This window comes from Sapajus apella, unplaced genomic scaffold, assembly GCF_009761245.1.
Source record: "Sapajus apella isolate SASKATOON/1434 unplaced genomic scaffold, GSC_monkey_1.0 scaffold29, whole genome shotgun sequence".
NCBI lineage: Eukaryota > Metazoa > Chordata > Mammalia > Primates > Cebidae > Sapajus > Sapajus apella.
This window is the reverse complement of record NW_022436969.1, coordinates 25,374,210-25,382,954: the sequence shown is the minus strand read 5'-3', so window position 1 is coordinate 25,382,954 and position 8,745 is coordinate 25,374,210. Positions and strand designations below refer to the sequence as shown.

General features: G+C 35.9%; 1 non-coding gene across 1 annotated transcript; it reads left to right on the top strand.

Moving 5' to 3' along the window:
• Nucleotides 1-393: 393 nt before the first annotated feature.
• LOC116561628 lies at nucleotides 394-499 on the top strand. Its single transcript, XR_004273526.1, has one exon. It is a non-coding gene; the product is annotated as a U6 spliceosomal RNA (small nuclear RNA).
• The last annotated feature ends 8,246 nt before the right edge of the window (nucleotides 500-8,745 follow it).

Here is an 8,745-nt window from a genome sequence, read left to right as displayed (position 1 = left end):
ACCCAAGTTAACATTTTAGCTGACTTCACAATTGATTCACCTAGTGGGATCCACTGGCTATTCACATGTATTATCTAAGAAAACTGGAAAGAAGAATGAAAAAGTGGTTTTATCTCATGACCTGCAACAAAATCTGCTCTAGAAACAGGACTTAAATGCCAGTCCAAAAGCAGGGAGTGAGAACAATTATTTAACTATCCAAGGAAAATCAGGAAAAGTGCTATGAAAGAAGAGTTTTTTCAGCATAAGCATGGGTATGTGAGCCACCTTTACGAGAAAAACAAATATGTTCTTTTAAAAAGTAGCCAAAAGTTTTATTTTCTATCTATGAAATGAAACACAGATCTAGTGAACATGCAGTGGAATGTTAAGTAGAATGAAGATGAACACGTTGTGCTCGCTTCAGCAGCACATATACTAAAATTGGAATGATACACAGAAGATTAGCATGGCCCCGCACAAGGATGACAGGCAAATTCGTGAAGCATTCCATATTTTTAGACTTAAACATAAGACCTAACACCATAAAAACTTTAGAAGAAAACAAAGGCAAAAGCATTCAGGACATAGGCGTAGGCAAGGGCATCATGACTAAAACACCAAAAGCATTGGCAACAAAATCCAAAATAGACACATGGGATCTAATTAAACTCCAGAGATGCTGAACAGCAAAGGAAACAATCATTAGAGTGAACTGGCAACCAACAGAATGGGAAAAAAATTTTGTAATCTCCCCATCTGACAGAGGGCTAATATCCAGAATCTACAAAGAACTAAAACAGATTTACAAGAAAAAGGCAAGTAAACAAACACACCATTTCAAAAGTGGGTGAAGAACATGAACAGACACTTTTCAAAAGAAAACATACATGAGGCCAACAAACATCTGAAAAAATGCTCAACATCCCTGGTCATTAGAGAATTACAGATCAAAACCACATTGAGATACCATTTCATGCCAGTTAGAATGGTGATCATTAAAAAAATCTGGAGACAACAGATGCTGGAGAGGATGTGGAGAAATAGGAACAGTTTTACACTGTTCGTGGGAGTGTATGGGAATGTAAATTATTTCAACCATTGTGGAAGACACTGTGGGGATTCCTCAAGGACATAGAAATAGAAAAGACCTGGAACCAACCCAAATGCCCATCGATAATAGACTGGATAAGGACAATGTGGCACATGTACACCATGGAGTACTAGGCAGCCATAAAAAATGACGAGTTCGTGTCCTTTGTAGGGTCATGGTTGATTCTGGAAACCATCATTCTAAGCAAATTGACACAAGAACAGAAAATGAAACACCACATGTTGTTACTCATAGGTGGGTGTTGAAAAATGAGATCACATGGACACAGGGAGGGGAGTATCACACACTGGTGTCTGTTGGAGGGGACTACGGGAAGGGCAGCAGAGGGTAGGGAGGTTGTGGAGGGATAACATGGGGAGGAATGCCAGATATAGGTGACAGGGTGATGGAGGCAGCAAACCACATTGCCATGTATGTACCTATGCAACAATGCAGCATGATCTGCCCATGTACCCCAGAACATAAAGTACAACTACATATATATATATATATATACACACACATATATATATTTATACAAATGTATATATATAAATATGTATATGTATATATATACACATATATGTATATATAATATATATTATATTTAACATTATATATATTACATATCATATATATAATATATATTTATATATACATATATATGTGTATATATAGAGAGAGAATTGACAACTTAACAAAAGTACTTTTTTGAATAAGTCAATTAAAATGCTACATTTTTAAAATTCCATAACTGACATCAGTTTACACAAGAGAAGACTGAAGACTTAAAGTATACGGCTAATAAATCTGGGAGTGACTGTGCCTGAATTAGAATCTGGACATGTTTTTAAAGAAAGAAGCACATCATTTAAAAAAAAAAAAAAACAGAAAGTGGTTAGACATTGATTGTATATCTAGAAGACTCCATCGTCTCAGCCCCAAATCTCCTGAAACTGATAAGCAAGTTCAGCAAAGTCTCAGGATACAAAATCAATGTGCAAAAATCACATGCATTCCTATACGCCAATAACAGACTTAAAGAGAGCCAAATCAAGAACAAACTTCCATTCTCAATAGCCACAAAGGGAATAAAATACCTAGGAATACAACTAACAAGGAACGTAAAGGACATCTTCAAGGAGAACTACAAGCCACTGCTCAACGAAATAAGAGAGGACACAAACAGATGGAGAAACATTCCATGTTCATGGTTAGGAAGAATCAATATCGTGAAAATGGCCATACTGCCCAAAGTAATTTACAGATTAAATTAAGCTACCAATGACCTACTTCGCAGAACTGGAAAAAACCACCTTAAACTTCATATGGAACCAAAAGAGATCCCGCATAGCCAAGTCAATTTTAAGCAAAAAGAACAAAGTGGGAGGCATCACACTACCGGACTTCAAACTATACTACAAGGCTACAGTAATCAAAACAGCATGGTACTGGTACTAAACAGAGATATAGACCAATGGAACAGAACAGAGGTCTCGGAGGCAACACAACCTTTCTACAACCATCTGATCTTTGACAAACCAGACAAAAACAAGCAATGGGGAAAGGCTTCCCTGTTCAATAAATGGTGTTGGGAAAGCTGGCTAGCCATGTGCAGAAAGAAGAAACTGGACCCCTTCCTGACACCTTACACTAAAATTAACTCCAGATGGATTAAATACTTAAACATAAGACCTAACACCATAAAAACCCTAGAAGAAAATCTAGGCAAAACCATTCAGAACATAGGTGTAGGCAAGGACTTCATGACCAAAACAACAAAAGCATTGACAACAAAAGCCAAAATAGACAAACGGGACCTAATCAAACTCCACAGCTTCTGCACGGCATAAGAAACAATCATTAGAGCGAATCGGTAACCAACACAATGGGAAAAAGTTTTTGCAGTTTACCCATCTGACAAAGGGCTGATATCCAGAATTTACAAAGAACTAAAACAGATTTACAAGAAAAAAAACTAACAAGCCCATTCAAAAGTGGGCAAAGGATATGAACAGATACTTTACAAAAGAAGACATACATGAGGCCAACAAACACATGAAAAAATGCTCATCATCACTGGTCATCACAAAATGCAAATCAAAACAACATGGAGATACCATCTCACGCCAGTTAGAATGGTTATCATTAAAAAATCTGGAGACAACAGATGCTGGAGAGGATGTGGAGAAATAGGAACACTTTTACACTGTTGGTGGCAGTGTAAATTAGTTCAACCATTGTGGAAGACAGTGTGGTAATTCCTCAAGGACCTAGAAATAGAAATTCCATTTGACCCAGCAATCCCATTACTGGGTATATATCCAAAGGATTACAAATCGTTCTACCATAAGGACACATGCAAACGAATGTTCATTGCAGCACTGTTTACAATAGCAAAGACCTGGAACCAACCCAAATGCCCATTGATGATAGACTGGATAGGGAAAATGTGGCACATATACACCATGGAATATTATGCAGCCATCAAAAACGATGAGTTTGGGTCCTTTGTAGGGACATGGATGAACCTGGAAACCATCATTCTCAGCAAACTGATGGAAGAGCAGAAGATGAAACACAGCATGTTCTCACTCATAGGCAGGTGTTGAACAATGAGAACACATGGACACAGGGAGGGGAGCCCTACACACTGGTTTCAGTCAGGAGGAAATAGGGGAGGGGCGGTGGGGGGTGGGGAGCTGGGGAGAGATAGCAAGGGGAGAGATGCCAGATGTAGGTGATGGGGAGGAAGGCAGCAAATCACACTGCCACGTGTGTACCTATGCAACAATCTTGCATGTTCTTCACAGTACCCCAAAACCTAAAATGCAATAAAATAAATAAATGGAAAAAAAGAAAATGGTTAGATATTAATGTTTACTCAACTTTTATTCCAAATCAACAAGAAAATAAAGGAGATTTACACAAAAATACTTTGAAGTGTGATATGTTAAAAATTAAAGTGGTACTATTATTACATAAAATATATTTTCAAAATGTGCTTTGAAATTTTTATGCTCTAATTTTTACTAAATCAAGAGAAAAATTGGAGAAACTGATCTTTGTGAGTATTCTATGCAATCCTGTGACTATCACCTCGTATGGTAGATTAATAAAGTGTCTTATTCTTTCTTAAGACCTATACATCTTGGAATGTGCATGGAATTATAGGTTTATATCACTGAGTAAATTATTGAAACACACAAAAATATCTTATCCAAAAGAGCAAGAATTACTAATAATTATATGTATCTAAACACTAATAGTTATAGACAAGTGGTAAACTTTCTTATTAGCAATCAGTTATAAAGTATCTTCATCAGATAATAATCTGAACATACTGACACAAGTTCAGAACAAATTCCTTGCACTCCATCTATTGTACAGAGTAATACACCTAAAATCAAAGACAATAATTAGTCCAAAGAGGAATGTCTTTAACAAAGAAACTATGTAGACAAAACTTGGCTACCACAAATATTTTCAGGAGTAGACTGATTTCTCATTCAATGTATTTAGATCCTGGTGCTTTTGATTGTGTTAAATTTCTCCTTCCTGGGAAATTTCTTGTTTCCCTGAAGAGCTCATTAGTAAATATTTTTAACTTAAGCCCTTAACTATATGACAAGATATTATGTAACATGACTATATGTGTGTATATATATATATATATATATATGACAAGATATTATGTAAGATGACTCTCTCTCTCTATATATATATATATATATACACACACACACATATATGTATTTCTAGTTCATAAACTTTTGGAACTTCATAAATTTCTAGTTCTAAATATGTTGTTTTCTAAAATCAACATAATTCCATCCTTATGGTGATTTTTAAAAACCCAATAAACTAAATGACTATGATAATTTGCTAGTATAAGCAAATTTTCTTGTAACAGTGTTGTCACCACCAACTAGGAAACAACCTTGTGCTATTATCAGGGTTGGGGCTCACTCACCTGAAGCAAAACGGATCCTGGAAAAGATTAGCAGAGCTGGGTGTGGTGGCTCACGCTTGTAATCCTGGCACTTTGGGAGGCCGAGGTGGGTGGATCACCTGAGGTCAGGAGTTCAACACCAGGCTGGCTATCATGGTGAAATCCCATCTTAAATAAATAAATAAAAATGAAAAATAAAAAAATAAAAGATTAGTAGAAAAAAGATCCATTGCAAATGCTAAATAAAATAGCACAAATCATATAAGTGGTATAATACATTTGTTTTCATTTATTCAGTATGTAATCCCAGCTGTGTTTGGAGTTTCTCATCTGTATATGGGGAGAATATCACTATCTCATTACTTCAAAAAGACATGAGGCTCAATTAGGTTGCATATTAATCAGCACATCTCAATGACTTTAATCACTTGAGATGTGTGTCACAAGTTGTTGAACCTACTAGAATATCAAATTTTGTTAAGTAAATAAATAAAATAAGAATAAAATTACTAATTTAAAATTTTCCCAAATAGCAAATTCTGTTTATATACCTCTGTTGGGCCGATTTAAATATGTTCATAGTATTGTCACATTATCTCATTTTTCATTTTTGTAAAGACAGTCTCTAAAAACCACAGTGCTTCAAAGAAATTTAAAAAAAAAAGAGACAGAGTCTCATTCTGTTGCCAGGCCAGCATGCAGTGGTGTAATCATGGCTCACTAAAACCTGGAAATGTATTTAAGATCTTGTTTTAATTAATGTTGTATGTGTTTGTATGCAATTTTACTTACAAGAGGCTTAGTTTTACAATAGCAGAGTTTTCTACAATGAGTAGTGAAAGAGTAAAAAATTTGGAGAATAAGTCAAGAAATCATGTACTGAAGGAATTATTTTATGAAAGACAAAATTAGAAAGAAAAAAAAAGCAGTGGTTATCAGATCTGCCATGTTTTCAAGTTTTATAACGGAAAATGCCAGGTATTTTCGAGGGACTTTTTGGAGGAAGCCAAAGTTTTACTAAGGCTTAAATATGATGAACAGTTAACCAAATAAATTGAAATATTTTACAATTCTTATTAAATCTTGATATTTAAAAGGAGAAGCAGCAGTATGGTTCACTAGAAAGCATCCACACCCTAGAACTGGTCCAGAAGAATCTATAATTCAGTCTTTTATCACAGGTTCACTTTCCCTCATAAAATGGCAACAGTTGGGTGCATGTCTGGAGGAGCTCTAGGGCTTGTTCCATTGTATCTTAAACTTCTCATCTGCATTTTTAGCCATGGATACCCAGGCTATGCTTAGAAAATGGCAATCCTCAGGGCACTACAGAATTAATGTTCTTTCCCTTTTAGGCATTTCTCTTTCCACTTTAACTTTTCATTTTTTGTTCAGAGCTTTTCTGTTATATTAAGCTTCTTGAGTGAGTGGTCTATTGTTTGTCTTAACTCAATTTAAGATAGGTTCATGTGAGATCTGGCAGAAAGCAGGATGGAGTGGGGTGCAGAGATATTGAATATTGCAAATGTAGCATATGAAAAACCAACATAAATTTTAATTAAGAAATGGAGAATGTTTTATTTATATTGCTGAGGGTAAATTAATTATATGAGAAACATATGGCCAAGAGAGTGTAATTTTTTTCATTAATCCCAATGAAGAAAAATAACTTTTTGTTTTTTCTGCTGAGAAATACAGAATCAGCCAGGTAAATATAGATTGAGTCAAGTGCTCTGATTCATGCCTGTAACAGCAACAGTGTGAGAGGCCAAGGCAGTCACATCTCTTGAGAGCAGACGTTCCAGAACAGGCTGGGAAACATGGTGAAACCCCAAACACCATCTCACATACATACATGCATGCATACATGAAATCAATGCAATTGTTAACTCCTGTGGTGGCATGGCGTATGTGTGCAATCCCAGGTAGTTGGGAGGAGAGGGACTGGAGCTGGGAGGATGGCATGGTCCAACACACTGAGGTTGGAATGATCCTGGGCCACAGAGTGAGACCCTGCCTCAAATGAGAGAGAGACAAAGAGAGAGAGAGAGAGATACAAAGAGAGAGAGAGAGAAATGAGAGTGTACCTCTAAATAAATAAACATGAACCTGCGCCCCAACAAGAAAAAAAATAAATAAATAAATGCAAGCCTGCTTCTAAATAAGAAAGTAACTAAATAAACAAATAAATGAGAGCCCAACCATAAATGAAATGATTAACATATAGATAAACAAATCACTAAGTAAATAGCCCCCCATTCTGGCTCATGCCTTTAATCTCCAAGTACATTGGGAGGCTGAACCTGGTAGATCACCTGAGGTCAGGACATCGAGGCCTGTCTGCCCAAGATCATGAAGGAAACCCAGTCTCCATATTTAAAAAAAAGTATAAGATGAAGAAAATGAATAAATAAATAAACAAATAAATGGAAGCATGCCTAACTGCCTCTAAGGAAATAAATAAATAAATAAATAAATGCAAGCCTGCATGTAAATTAATAAATGCAAGCCTGCCTTTAAACAGTTATACAGACAGATAAGTAAATAAATAAATGCAAGTCTGCACCCAAATAAATAATTATATAAATAAATGCTTTGGAGCCCGGGTCTAAATAAATAAATAAATGCAAGCCGGCCTCTAAATAATTAGACAGATATATAGATAAATACATAAACACAAACCTGCCTGCAAATATAAATAAATAAATAAATAAATAAATGCGAGCTTGCTTCTCAATAAGAAAGGAAATAAATAAATACATGCGAGCCCAACTGTAAATAATCCAATTTCCATACTGATAAATAAATGAATAAATCAATAGCCCCATGTGTGGCTCATGCCTTTAATCCTCCAGCACTTTTGCAGGCTGAGCCAGGTATGTCACCTGAGAGGAGGACACCGAGATCAGCCTGGCCGAGATGGTGGAAGAAACCCTGTCTCTATTTAAAAACATAATAATCAGAAGAAAATGAATAAATAAATAAATAAATGCAAGCTCGCATACCTGCATCTAAGGAAATAAATAAATAAATATGTAAATAAATAAATAAATGCAAGCCGGTATCTAAGTAAATAAATGCAAGCCTGCCTCTAAATAATTATACAGATAGATAAGAAAATAAATAAATGCAAGCCTGCACCCAAACACAAAAGTATGTAAATAAATGATTGAGAACCTGGGTCAAAAAAAATAAATAAAGCGAGCCTGCCTTTAAACAATTAGATATCTAGATAGATAAAAACATAAATCCAGGCCTGCCTCCAATTATATAAATTAATAAATAAACAAATTCGAGCCTCCTTCTTCACAAGTAAGTACATAAGTAAATAAATAAATAAATGTGACTCTGCCTTTAAATAAATCGATTGATAGATAAATCAATAAATAAATAGCCCCGCTTGATGGCTCATGCCTTTAATCCTCCAGCCCATTGGGAGCCTGAGCCCAGTATATCACTGGAGGTCAGAACATCAGGACCAGCCTGAAGAAGATAGTGAAAGAAACCCTGTCTCTATTTAAAAAAAATAATGGCTGGGCCTGGTGGCTCACATCTGTAATCCCAGCACTTTGGGAGGCCGAGGAGGGCAGATCACGAGGTCAAGAGATCGAGACCATCCTGGCTAACACTGTGAAACTGCATCTCTACTAACAATACAAAAAAATTAGCTAAGCATGGTGGCATGTGCCTGTGGTCCCAGCTATTCTGGAGGCCAAGGGGG